Source organism: Brienomyrus brachyistius, unplaced genomic scaffold (genome assembly GCF_023856365.1).
Source record: "Brienomyrus brachyistius isolate T26 unplaced genomic scaffold, BBRACH_0.4 scaffold36, whole genome shotgun sequence".
NCBI lineage: Eukaryota > Metazoa > Chordata > Actinopteri > Osteoglossiformes > Mormyridae > Brienomyrus > Brienomyrus brachyistius.
The window spans coordinates 2,985,656-3,000,598 of NW_026042311.1; the positions used below are offsets into that span (position 1 = coordinate 2,985,656).

Consider the following 14,943-nt stretch of genomic DNA (forward strand, 5'->3'; position numbering starts at 1 on the left):
CCATTTTATCGTATAACTTATTTAGTATCTGTCTTTGTATGTACAGTGGTGCCTCGACCCACGAACAGTCCTGATCACGAATAAATCGGGTTACGAACCAGATGTTCCAAAATGTTTTGTACCGGTTGTCGAACCGTGTTTCGGGCCGCGAACCCATAAACGTCCCGAAAAGGGTCCAATGAAAGCTCCCCAAAGAACCACCTGAAACGCGAAGAAATGTCCAGTATAAAAATAATTTAAAAAAAATCATATTTTCGAAATTACTGCATTTGACTGTTACTCAGTCTTTTAATGTTGATTGTTTAGTTTTTTGGGGGGATGTTTTGTGGTTCTTTTCCGTGTTTTGGCGTCTTTCGAGCGACCAGCGTATGCTCAGTTTTAATGTTTTATTTAATTTAGCATTTGTTAGCATGTAAATGTATGCTCTCAGTTATATGTGCACAGTCTGTCATAATTTGATTGTACGGTAGGGGGTGTTGAGTTGTACTGCGTGTGCTCGAATTGTATATGTGTATGTGTGGCGTTACTGAGGGAGGAAGTAGCGAGGGAATACGGAAATGGACAACCCGACTACGCCACTCTGGGAATTTCACCCAGAGAATTAGAATACCGGAGTTCAAAACCCACTCCAATATAAAAGGACACAGATTCATGATCACCATAGGGGAGACGCGAAGACCATAAACACTCCCTTTATTAGGCTGTTGGCTATTCACACTCTAAATAAAAACACAAAAAAACCAAAATCACAGCACAAATACAAATCAAATCATGTTTAAAACACTCCAATCACACGACAAAAGAGAAAACCCAAACCAGGGAGCTGTTATCGGGAGGGGAATGGGAGGCGTACAGTCAAACACTCTGAGGGGTCCCGCAGTACATGACGCACGTACATCCACCCAAGGGGTGGGCTAAAAGAAAGCAACGCGACCACGCAGCGCGGTATCGCCCGACACGGATCCTCACCGCCCAGCACCAAGCCTTCCCAACGACACCCCCCCAATTTACATTCAATCAATAAAACACATTAATACTTAAAACCAATTAAAACATGAAACAAAACATAAAACATCCGGGCAAAACAGCAGCAATTGTAGTGACTTAGTATCCCGTTGATGGTCTGGCTCACATCGGTCCGGGACACTCCAAGTCGCGATCCACTACAAATACAAACACAGTATTAGGTATGCCCCTACTACCCAAACGTTGGTAAAAGGAGACGAGACATACCTGGCAGATTACACGCGGTAAAAGTTGGAAAACCTTAAAAGCGGAAGCAACCGCAAGCTGCTAGATTTACCAAGCCCTTGCAACTGTAAGAAAGATACCAAAGCACATTACAACCACCCATACAGCAAGCAAACGACCCCGTCCACTGATGCCCTACCTGCAGCGTTGGATATAGCCACAACTTCCGGAAAAGGAGATACTGGCGCACGGAGAGTCACGTCACGCTTACAAATCAGTCACACACACGCAACCACAACCGGGTCCTATATACGCGTGCTGGCTGCAACAATTAAGCAATCAGGTTAATGAAATTACCATGCCCCAACCAGATCGCACCCTCCAGCTCCACCTCATTATAATCTACCCCAGGATTTTGCATCGTCGTCCCGACGATGGACAGCTACAACCAAACCCAGAGTTACTGCCAAGGTCTAAACATAGCCCCTACCGCATGAGACACAGGTCCAGAAGAACTCACAGCCCCTAAGGCCCCGCCCCCTACCGACCTAGGAAGATGATAAAGATTAGTATGTCGGCCTGCAGTGGTCCTGGCGGTTCTTCGTATCCCTACCCCACTGGTACTTGGCTGTTCCATCACTTGAGTGGTGACTACAGAGGGTCTTGAAGGGGTACCCGTATGCCAAGAGGCACATTCCTCCCCGCCTACCCCAGAGTGAATTGGCATGGCTGGAGACAACGCTGCAGCCAACGACTGGGGGCACTGGGAAAGACCTGTACAGGCAGCCCCAGGGGCAGATGACACTGTATTCCCCTCCACTGCAGGGATCCGAACCCAGAACTCCTGCTCAAACGAGTCCTCGGAGGTAGCCACCTCTTCAGCTGGAAAAGGCTGAGGATCACCTTCGACTTCACAACCAACACAGGGCTTAAGCATGGTCCGATGAACATGCTTGACCTTCTCTAGAGCATCAACTGGTGCGACAGTATAAACCACACCCCCCAACCTAGGGGTTTTCAATACCTTATGCACCACTGAACTCCAGAGGTCTTGGATTTTATGTCGGCCCCGGACTCCAAGATCACGTACATACACTAACTGGTTCTCCTGTAACGGTGCAGCCTTCACCCGGTAATCATGGCGCTCCTTACGCTGCCCTGCGGCCATAGCAAGACGCTCCCTGGCACCCTCAAACGCTAACTGAAGTCGGGTTTGATGCTCCACTATCCCGTCATTCACTGTACCAGGCACTGGTTCTTGAACCCTGCCCAACAAAAAATCCACAGGCAGTTTGGGATCTTGTCCAAACATAAGAAAGTATGGTGTCTCACCAGTAGATTGATGCGGTGTAGTATTGTAACCAAATGTCACCTGGGGTAAACATGCTGACCAATCCCTCTTCTGGGACGCAGGGAGTGTCCGCAAAAGATTGTGCAAAGTACGATTGAAACGCTCACACTGACCGTTACCCGCTGGATGATAAGGGGTAGTACGTGACTTACTAACACCATACAAAATGCAGAGTTGATGCATCAACGCACTCTCAAAATTACGGCCCTGGTCGGAATGAATACGACCCGGAACTCCCAATTTGTAAAACCACTCGGTCACCAAAACATGCGCCACTGTTGAGGCGCGTTGGTCCCGTGTTGGTATAGCCAAAGTATACTTACTGAAGACATCAGTCATCACCAACACATTCTCCACCCCATTACGTGCTGGCTCCAAAATGGTGAAGTCCAAGGCTACGATTTCATTGGGTCGTGAGGCCAATAAGTGTCCCATGTAGCTGTGGGGAACAGGCTGAGAGTCTTTACTGACCTGGCAGCGTTCACACTCCTGGCACCAGTGTGTAATATCAGATGCCATTCCTGGCCAATAACACCGCTGCCGCACTAGCTGACTCGTTCTCTCGATACCTTGATGACCATGATCTTGATGAAGCCGTTTCAGCACCACCACCCGCAAGGACCTGGGCAAGACCAGCTGGAACACCTCTTCACCCCCATCAGGACGGAGAATCCTCCGATACAGCACCCCATCCTTTTCCACCAGACGGTCCCACTGACGTAACAAGGCTGAAGATGATAGCTGACCCCGTTCCACAGCAGTAGGACGCTCCCTCCTATTCCAAAAGGTCAGGATGCTACAAATATCAGGGTCAGCTTCTTGCTGAACTCGCAAGTCGACCGAAGAACACTGCGGAAAGACCGAAACAACCGCCTGTGACGCAAAGACGCAATTACTGGGTACCGGGGTCTGCTGCACGACAACTGGGACAGCCGTCCCAGGACGATCTGAGGCAGAACTAGACGGTAGATGTTGCCGAGACAAAGCGTCGGCATTTCTATTACTAGTACCCGACCGATACTTCAGTTCATAATCAAACACCGCAAGTTGAGCCGCCCACCGCTGTTCGGTAGCACTCAGCTTGGCGGTAGAAAGATGGGCGAGGGGGTTATTATCAGTAAACACAACGCACTTAGCGCCCAACAGGTACTCACGAAATTTCTCCGTCATGGCCCACTTCAGCGCAAGAAACTCGAGTTTCATGGAGCTGTAGTTCGACATGTTCCGCTCCGCGGGCCTCAAGCCCCGACTAGCATATGCAATAGGCCGAATAAGGCCACCCTGTTCTTGAGAAAGGACAGCACCCAGGCCCCCATGGCTTGCATCTATTTCCAATCGAAAAGGCAAAGAAAAATCGGCATAGGCCAACACTGGTGACCCCACCAATCTACTCTTTAAGCCCTCAAAGCTAAGCTCACACTGTGCAGTCCATGCAGAAGCCAGAGAACGACCTGAAGCGCCTCGCGACTTTGTCCCAACTAGCTCTGCCACTAACTTATGCAAAGGGGCTGCCAGCTGTGCAAATCCCTCCACAAAACGGCGATAGTAGCTAGTGAACCCCAAAAAGGAGCGGAGCTCAGAAACATTAGAAGGCCTCTTCCACGTAGCCACAGCCTCAACCTTTTTAGGGTCTGTCGAGACACCCTGGCTTGAAATCACATGACCCAAGTAACCAACTTCCTTCTGAAAGAAAGCACATTTCTCCAACTTAGCTTTAAGGCCCTCCCGCTGTAGCCGTCCAAGTACCAACTCCAATCGTTCCAGATGCTGTAAAACAGAGGAGGAAAAGACCACCACATCATCCAAGTAGAGCAACAATGCCTGACAATGCTGATCCCCAAAGATTCGCTGCATCAACCGTTGAAAGGTACTAGGCGCGTTACAAAGCCCAAATGGCATTCGGTTCCACTCAAAGCCCAAAAGGCGTGCAAAAGGCAGTCTTGGTCCTATCCGATTCCGCAACGGGCACTTGATTATAACCACTGGCTAGATCGAGGGTAGAAAACCAGCATGCACCTGAAAGGGCATCCAAAGATTCCTCGATGCGAGGCAATGGAAAAGCATCCTTACGGGTCTTACTATTTAGCTGCCGATAATCCACACACAACCGAGGGCTACCATCCTTTTTCCTAACCAGAACGATGGGGGATGCATAGGGACTGCAACTCTCCCGAATGACCTGTGCCTCAAGCAGCTGTTGGATATGGGCCTTCACTACCTCATACTCGGAGGGAGGTAATCGCCGATAATGCTGACGAACCGGAATGTCATCCAATAATGGAATCTCGTGTGAGATGAGGTTACTGCAACCCAAGTCCCCATCATGTGCAGCAAACACCGAGCTAAACTTCAGCAAGACGGCCCTTACCTGATCCTGCTCTGAACTAGGCAATGCTGACAAATCAAGTTCCTGGATCCGGGTTTCAATGGAAGCATGGGCCACTTGATCGGTAACCGAACCAGCCACCGCCCTCACTTCAGCAACTCCAGTAGGTAAACTGGTTATAAGAACATCACTCAGCCTCCCCAGAATGGTACAGGGATACAACACCACTGCCTCCGTACCCACGTTAACCACTGGAATATAAGCAGTTCCCCGATCCACTTGAACCAAAGCTGAAGGGGCCAAAAGCCCTCCGGGCAACCCAGCCGCATGCGGCTCAAACAAGACAGAGCCGTGCGCAATGTGACCAGAACAGGTAGTCGGAACAAATGCAAGGACACCCCCAGGGACACGAGACGCCCTGCCTCCCCTTACACGCACAGTCCTACAGGACTCAGTAGGGATCGCATCAACCTGATGACACTGCTGCAAAGCCTGCCGGACTGACCTCGGGGCCTGCACCACAGGCGGATGTTCAACCCAAAGTGGCCCATGCTGACCAAACAGGTCGCGATAACACTTACTAATGATGTTCATCCCTAAAACACCAGGTGCTTGGGGAACTACACCCCCTGGTGGGTCCTTGACCACTAATACACCACAACCTGGTATCTCCCTACCACAAAGGGTCACATCCATTTCCAGATACCCAACATATGGAATGGCCAGGCCATTGGCAGCACGAAGCTGCAGCCACTGACACAGCTTCAATCGATCAGGCCCCCATGGTTCAAAATGGCTCCTAAAACAGCTTTCCGTAATCGTGGACACCATCGATCCAGTATCCACCAAGCAGGATACCTCCACCCCACCCATATTAACGCTAATGTGCGGACAAGATGACATTAACTGAGACACCATCCCCACATTCTCCACTATAGAGCCAGTAGAAACCCCCTCCGCGCTGTGGCTCAACAACGCGGCGGGTACTCGTTTCCCGGCTGCTGACCAGACTGGGCAAGGCTTGACACTGAGCCGGAAGAGGGTGGGTCCCTAGGACCAGAAACCCTTGATCCCTCACAATTCCGTGCAAAGTGACCAGGTTGCTGACACCGGCGACAAATGACAGGGCCGTGAGGAGGGTGGCGAACTTGCTTAGAGGCCTGCAAAAGTGATACAGACCGAGTGAGCAAATTAATCTGCTCTTGTTGCTGTGTCAGAAGGTCCTTTAATTCTAGAAACTCACTATTTGAGGCTACCACCCTAGGGGCAGAGTATGACTGACCTTGCAACCCATAGGAGATACCATAGGCAGCGGAAACGGACAAGCTGCGACCGCGCCCACCAAAGGGGTACCCTCACGGTCCCATCTAAGAGCCTCCCTCCGTACATCTAACAACCTCATGGAGGGTTGACACCGCACCAGTCGTTTCAACTCTCTACGGAGTGCACAATCAGCAACATGCTCCATAAATTGGTCTCTTAACATTACCTCGGCATTAGGTACCGCATGTGGCGCAGCCTGTTGAATCTTGCCCATCAAACTCATTAGGGCCAATGAAAACTCAAGCAGACCCTCCCCATCCTGTTGCTTCCTAGAAAAGAAAGCTTCCTGCAACAATACATGAGAATAAGAACACCCATACAGCTCACGCAATATTGCCAGTATCCTTTCCGGGTCACCCCGTTCAACCGCGGAGCGATGTTTAATCTCCTCCTTGGCTCCCGCCTCTAAGTGGTCAAACAGAAAGAATGCTTGATCAGCAGATGACAAATGCCAAGCCCGCATACACGCTTGCACCTCGTCCTCCCATTCCTCGAAGCTCACCCCAGACATGGGACACTTCCGGTCCCTAGAAATAAAAGCAAACCGGTCGGTAAAAACACGATGCTCGGCTGAAACAGGTGGAGGTGCAGGGGCGGATTGGGTGACGGAGGGATCTGGAGCCTCTGCTCGCTCCTGGCGCAAACGATCAATATCAGCCTGGAGCTGCCCCACCAAATCCCGGAGCTGTTGCACTTCATCATCCATGATAATAAAATAGGTGGACTACGAGACTCAGCAAATTTACACAAAATACCGGCTCAACGGACACAAATGCTGCTGTTTTGCCTCTCGGTTACATACACATTCAAAACCAAATCATAAAACAAAAGATAAAAATTCACCTATCCTTCCAAGGGAGTGATCAGGAAATCACAGCTCCACCATATGCTGGTGAAGATCCTGCCGACTACGCCAAATCTGTGGCGTTACTGAGGGAGGAAGTAGCGAGGGAATACGGAAATGGACAACCCGACTACGCCACTCTGGGAATTTCACCCAGAGAATTAGAATACCGGAGTTCAAAACCCACTCCAATATAAAAGGACACAGATTCGTGATCACCATAGGGGAGACGCGAAGACCATAAACACTCCCTTTATTAGGCTGTTGGCTATTCACACTCTAAATAAAAACACAAAAAAACCAAAATCACAGCACAAATACAAATCAAATCATGTTTAAAACACTCCAATCACACGACAAAAGAGAAAACCCAAACCAGGGAGCTGTTATCGGGAGGGGAATGGGAGGCGTACAGTCAAACACTCTGAGGGGTCCCGCAGTACATGACGCACGTACATCCACCCAAGGGGTGGGCTAAAAGAAAGCAACGCGACCACGCAGCGCGGTATCGCCCGACACGGATCCTCACCGCCCAGCACCAAGCCTTCCCCACGACACCCCCCCAATTTACATCCAATCAATAAAACACATTAATACTTAAAACCAATTAAAACATGAAACAAAATGTAAAACATCCAGGCAAAACAGCAGCAATTGTAGTGACTTAGTATCCCGTCGATGGTCTGGCTCACGTCGGTCCGGGAACACTCCAAGTCGCGATCCACTACAAATACAAACACAGTATTAGGTATGCCCCTACTACCCAAACGTTGGTAAAAGGAGACGAGACATACCTGGCAGATTACACGCGGTAAAAGTTGGAAAACCTTAAAAGCGGAAGCAACCGCAAGCTGCTAGATTTACCAAGCCCTTGCAACTGTAAGAAAGATACCAAAGCACATTACAACCACCCATACAGCAAGCAAACGACCCCGTCCACTGATGCCCTACCTGCAGCGTTGGATATAGCCACAACTTCCGGAAAAGGAGATACTGGCGCACGGAGAGTCACGTCACGCTTACAAATCAGTCACACACACGCAACCACAACCGGGTCCTATATACGCGTGCTGGCTGCAACAATTAAGCAATCAGGTTAATGAAATTACCATGCCCCAACCAGATCGCACCCTCCAGCTCCACCTCATTATAATCTACCCCAGGATTTTGCATCGTCGTCCCGACGATGGACAGCTACAACCAAACCCAGAGTTACTGCCAAGGTCTAAACATAGCCCCTACCGCATGAGACACAGGTCCAGAAGAACTCACAGCCCCTAAGGCCCCGCCCCCTACCGACCTAGGAAGATGATAAAGATTAGTATGTCGGCCTGCAGTGGTCCTGGCGGTTCTTCCTATCCCTACCCCACTGGTACTTGGCTGTTCCATCACTTGAGTGGTGACTACAGAGGGTCTTGAAGGGGTACCCGTATGCCAAGAGGCACATTCCTCCCCGCCTACCCCAGAGTGAATTGGCATGGCTGGAGACAACGCTGCAGCCAACGACTGGGGGCACTGGGAAAGACCTGTACAGGCAGCCCCAGGGGCAGATGACGCTGTATTCCCCTCCACTGCAGGGATCCGAACCCAGAGCTCCTGCTCAAACGAGTCCTCGGAGGTAGCCACCTCTTCAGCTGGAAAAGGCTGAGGATCACCTTCGACTTCACAACCAACACAGGGCTTAAGCATGGTCCGATGAACATGCTTGACCTTCTCTAGAGCATCAACTGGTGCGACAGTATAAACCACACCCCCCAACCTAGGGGTTTTCAATACCTTATGCACCACTGAACTCCAGAGGTCTTGGATTTTATGTCGGCCCCGGACTCCAAGATCACGTACATACACTAACTGGTTCTCCTGTAACGGTGCAGCCTTCACCCGGTAATCATGGCGCTCCTTACGCTGCCCTGCGGCCATAGCAAGACGCTCCCTGGCACCCTCAAACGCTAACTGAAGTCGGGTTTGATGCTCCACTATCCCGTCATTCACTGTACCAGGCACTGGTTCTTGAACCCTGCCCAACAAAAAATCCACAGGCAGTTTGGGATCTTGTCCAAACATAAGAAAGTATGGTGTCTCACCAGTAGATTGATGCGGTGTAGTATTGTAACCAAATGTCACCTGGGGTAAACATGCTGACCAATCCCTCTTCTGGGACGCAGGGAGTGTCCGCAAAAGATTGTGCAAAGTACGATTGAAACGCTCACACTGACCGTTACCCGCTGGATGATAAGGGGTAGTACGTGACTTACTAACACCATACAAAATGCAGAGTTGATGCATCAACGCACTCTCAAAATTACGGCCCTGGTCGGAATGAATACGACCCGGAACTCCCAATTTGTAAAACCACTCGGTCACCAAAACATGCGCCACTGTTGAGGCGCGTTGGTCCCGTGTTGGTATAGCCAAAGTATACTTACTGAAGACATCAGTCATCACCAACACATTCTCCACCCCATTACGTGCTGGCTCCAAAATGGTGAAGTCCAAGGCTACGATTTCATTGGGTCGTGAGGCCAATAAGTGTCCCATGTAGCTGTGGGGAACAGGCTGAGAGTCTTTACTGACCTGGCAGCGTTCACACTCCTGGCACCAGTGTGTAATATCAGATGCCATTCCTGGCTAATAACACCGCTGCCGCACTAGCTGACTCGTTCTCTCGATACCTTGATGACCATGATCTTGATGAAGCCGTTTCAGCACCACCACCCGCAAGGACCTGGGCAAGACCAGCTGGAACACCTCTTCACCCCCATCAGGACGGAGAATCCTCCGATACAGCACCCCATCCTTTTCCACCAGACGGTCCCACTGACGCAACAAGGCTGAAGATGATAGCTGACCCCGTTCCACAGCAGTAGGACGCTCCCTCCTATTCCAAAAGGTCAGGATGCTACAAATATCAGGGTCAGCTTCTTGCTGAACTCGCAAGTCGACCGAAGAACACTGCGGAAAGACCGAAACAACCGCCTGTGACGCAAAGACGCAATTACTGGGTACCGGGGTCTGCTGCACGACAACTGGGACAGCCGTCCCAGGACGATCTGAGGCAGAACTAGACGGTAGATGTTGCCGAGACAAAGCGTCGGCATTTCTATTACTAGTACCCGACCGATACTTCAGTTCATAATCAAACACCGCAAGTTGAGCCGCCCACCGCTGTTCGGTAGCACCCAGCTTGGCGGTAGAAAGATGGGCGAGGGGGTTATTATCAGTAAACACAACGCACTTAGCGCCCAACAGGTACTCACGAAATTTCTCCGTCATGGCCCACTTCAGCGCAAGAAACTCGAGTTTCATGGAGCTGTAGTTCGACATGTTCCGCTCCGCGGGCCTCAAGCCCCGACTAGCATATGCAATAGGCCGAATAAGGCCACCCTGTTCTTGAGAAAGGACAGCACCCAGGCCCCCATGGCTTGCATCTATTTCCAATCGAAAAGGCAAAGAAAAATCGGCATAGGCCAACACTGGTGACCCCACCAATCTACTCTTTAAGCCCTCAAAGCTAAGCTCACACTGTGCAGTCCATGCAGAAGCCAGAGAACGACCTGAAGCGCCTCGCGACTTTGTCCCAACTAGCTCTGCCACTAACTTATGCAAAGGGGCTGCCAGCTGTGCAAATCCCTCCACAAAACGGCGATAGTAGCTAGTGAACCCCAAAAAGGAGCGGAGCTCAGAAACATTAGAAGGCCTCTTCCACGTAGCCACAGCCTCAACCTTTTTAGGGTCTGTCGAGACACCCTGGCTTGAAATCACATGACCCAAGTAACCAACTTCCTTCTGAAAGAAAGCACATTTCTCCAACTTAGCTTTAAGGCCCTCCCGCTGTAGCCGTCCAAGTACCAACTCCAATCGTTCCAGATGCTGTAAAACAGAGGAGGAAAAGACCACCACATCATCCAAGTAGAGCAACAATGCCTGACAATGCTGATCCCCAAAGATTCGCTGCATCAACCGTTGAAAGGTACTAGGCGCGTTACAAAGCCCAAATGGCATTCGGTTCCACTCAAAGCCCAAAAGGCGTGCAAAAGGCAGTCTTGGTCCTATCCGATTCCGCAACGGGCACTTGATTATAACCACTGGCTAGATCGAGGGTAGAAAACCAGCATGCACCTGAAAGGGCATCCAAAGATTCCTCGATGCGAGGCAATGGAAAAGCATCCTTACGGGTCTTACTATTTAGCTGCCGATAATCCACACACAACCGAGGGCTACCATCCTTTTTCCTAACCAGAACGATGGGGGATGCATAGGGACTGCAACTCTCCCGAATGACCTGTGCCTCAAGCAGCTGTTGGATATGGGCCTTCACTACCTCATACTCGGAGGGAGGTAATCGCCGATAACGCTGACGAACCGGAATGTCATCCAATAATGGAATCTCGTGTGAGATGAGGTTACTGCAACCCAAGTCCCCATCATGTGCAGCAAACACCGAGCTAAACTTCAGCAAGACGGCCCTTACCTGATCCTGCTCTGAACTAGGCAATGCTGACAAATCAAGTTCCTGGATCCGGGTTTCAATGGAAGCATGGGCCACTTGATCGGTAACCGAACCAGCCACCGCCCTCACTTCAGCAACTCCAGTAGGTAAACTGGTTATAAGAACATCACTCAGCCTCCCCAGAATGGTACAGGGATACAACACCACTGCCTCCGTACCCACGTTAACCACTGGAATATAAGCAGTTCCCCGATCCACTTGAACCAAAGCTGAAGGGGCCAAAAGCCCTCCGGGCAACCCAGCCGCATGCGGCTCAAACAAGACAGAGCCGTGCGCAATGTGACCAGAACAGGTAGTCGGAACAAATGCAAGGACACCCCCAGGGACACGAGACGCCCTGCCTCCCCTTACACGCACAGTCCTACAGGACTCAGTAGGGATCGCATCAACCTGATGACACTGCTGCAAAGCCTGCCGGACTGACCTCGGGGCCTGCACCACAGGCGGATGTTCAACCCAAAGTGGCCCATGCTGACCAAACAGGTCGCGATAACACTTACTAATGATGTTCATCCCTAAAACACCAGGTGCTTGGGGAACTACACCCCCTGGTGGGTCCTTGACCACTAATACACCACAACCTGGTATCTCCCTACCACAAAGGGTCACATCCATTTCCAGATACCCAACATATGGAATGGCCAGGCCATTGGCAGCACGAAGCTGCAGCCACTGACACAGCTTCAATCGATCAGGCCCCCATGGTTCAAAATGGCTCCTAAAACAGCTTTCCGTAATCGTGGACACCATCGATCCAGTATCCACCAAGCAGGATACCTCCACCCCACCCATATTAACGCTAATGTGCGGACAAGATGACATTAACTGAGACACCATCCCCACATTCTCCACTATAGAGCCAGTAGAAACCCCCTCCGCGCTGTGGCTCAACAACGCGGCGGGTACTCGTTTCCCGGCTGTTGACCAGACTGGGCAAGGCTTGACACTGAGCCGGAAGAGGGTGGGTCCCTAGGACCAGAAACCCTTGATCCCTCACAATTCCGTGCAAAGTGACCAGGTTGCTGACACCGGCGACAAATGACAGGGCCGTGAGGAGGGTGGCGAACTTGCTTAGAGGCCTGCAAAAGTGATACAGACCGAGTGAGCAAATTAATCTGCTCTTGTTGCTGTGTCAGAAGGTCCTTTAATTCTAGAAACTCACTATTTGAGGCTACCACCCTAGGGGCAGAGTATGACTGACCTTGCAACCCATAGGAGATACCATAGGCAGCGGAAACGGACAAGCTGCGACCGCGCCCACCAAAGGGGTACCCTCACGGTCCCATCTAAGAGCCTCCCTCCGTACATCTAACAACCTCATGGAGGGTTGACACCGCACCAGTCGTTTCAACTCTCTACGGAGTGCACAATCAGCAACATGCTCCATAAATTGGTCTCTTAACATTACCTCGGCATTAGGTACCGCATGTGGCGCAGCCTGTTGAATCTTGCCCATCAAACTCATTAGGGCCAATGAAAACTCAAGCAGACCCTCCCCATCCTGTTGCTTCCTAGAAAAGAAAGCTTCCTGCAACAATACATGAGAATAAGAACACCCATACAGCTCACGCAATATTGCCAGTATCCTTTCCGGGTCACCCCGTTCAACCGCGGAGCGATGTTTAATCTCCTCCTTGGCTCCCGCCTCTAAGTGGTCAAACAGAAAGAATGCTTGATCAGCAGATGACAAATGCCAAGCCCGCATACACGCTTGCACCTCGTCCTCCCATTCCTCGAAGCTCACCCCAGACATGGGACACTTCCGGTCCCTAGAAATAAAAGCAAACCGGTCGGTAAAAACACGATGCTCGGCTGAAACAGGTGGAGGTGCAGGGGCGGATTGGGTGACGGAGGGATCTGGAGCCTCTGCTCGCTCCTGGCGCAAACGATCAATATCAGCCTGGAGCTGCCCCACCAAATCCCGGAGCTGTTGCACTTCATCATCCATGATAATAAAATAGGTGGACTACGAGACTCAGCAAATTTACACAAAATACCGGCTCAACGGACACAAATGCTGCTGTTTTGCCTCTCGGTTACATACACATTCAAAACCAAATCATAAAACAAAAGATAAAAATTCACCTATCCTTCCAAGGGAGTGATCAGGAAATCACAGCTCCACCATATGCTGGTGAAGATCCTGCCGACTACGCCAAATCTGTGGCGTTACTGAGGGAGGAAGTAGCGAGGGAATACGGAAATGGACAACCCGACTACGCCACTCTGGGAATTTCACCCAGAGAATTAGAATACCGGAGTTCAAAACCCACTCCAATATAAAAGGACACAGATTCATGATCACCATAGGGGAGACGCGAAGACCATAAACACTCCCTTTATTAGGCTGTTGGCTATTCACACTCTAAATAAAAACACAAAAAAACCAAAATCACAGCACAAATACAAATCAAATCATGTTTAAAACACTCCAATCACACGACAAAAGAGAAAACCCAAACCAGGGAGCTGTTATCGGGAGGGGAATGGGAGGCGTACAGTCAAACACTCTGAGGGGTCCCGCAGTACATGACGCACGTACATCCACCCAAGGGGTGGGCTAAAAGAAAGCAACGCGACCACGCAGCGCGGTATCGCCCGACACGGATCCTCACCGCCCAGCACCAAGCCTTCCCAACGACACCCCCCCAATTTACATTCAATCAATAAAACACATTAATACTTAAAACCAATTAAAACATGAAACAAAACATAAAACATCCGGGCAAAACAGCAGCAATTGTAGTGACTTAGTATCCCGTTGATGGTCTGGCTCACATCGGTCCGGGACACTCCAAGTCGCGATCCACTACAAATACAAACACAGTATTAGGTATGCCCCTACTACCCAAACGTTGGTAAAAGGAGACGAGACATACCTGGCAGATTACACGCGGTAAAAGTTGGAAAACCTTAAAAGCGGAAGCAACCGCAAGCTGCTAGATTTACCAAGCCCTTGCAACTGTAAGAAAGATACCAAAGCACATTACAACCACCCATACAGCAAGCAAACGACCCCGTCCACTGATGCCCTACCTGCAGCGTTGGATATAGCCACAACTTCCGGAAAAGGAGATACTGGCGCACGGAGAGTCACGTCACGCTTACAAATCAGTCACACACACGCAACCACAACCGGGTCCTATATACGCGTGCTGGCTGCAACAATTAAGCAATCAGGTTAATGAAATTACCATGCCCCAACCAGATCGCACCCTCCAGCTCCACCTCATTATAATCTACCCCAGGATTTTGCATCGTCGTCCCGACGATGGACAGCTACAACCAAACCCAGAGTTACTGCCAAGGTCTAAACATAGCCCCTACCGCATGAGACACACGTCCAGAAGAACTCACAGCCCCTAAGGCCCCGCCCCCTACCGACCTAGGAAGATGAT

At 50.5% G+C, this 14,943-nt stretch overlaps 1 protein-coding gene and 1 long non-coding RNA gene across 3 annotated transcripts in view; one reads left to right on the top strand and one right to left on the bottom strand.

Annotated features, from left to right (window-relative positions):
- The window catches only part of LOC125722003 (uncharacterized), a 53,455-nt gene that overhangs the window by 15,332 nt on the left and 23,180 nt on the right, over window positions 1-14,943 (top strand). The window lies entirely within an intron of this gene.
- Window positions 13,868-14,873, bottom strand: LOC125722020 (uncharacterized). The gene is made up of 2 exons (XR_007386066.1): window positions 14,582-14,873; window positions 13,868-14,354 (listed from the first exon to the last, which is right to left on the bottom strand). It is a non-coding gene; the product is annotated as an uncharacterized LOC125722020 (long non-coding RNA).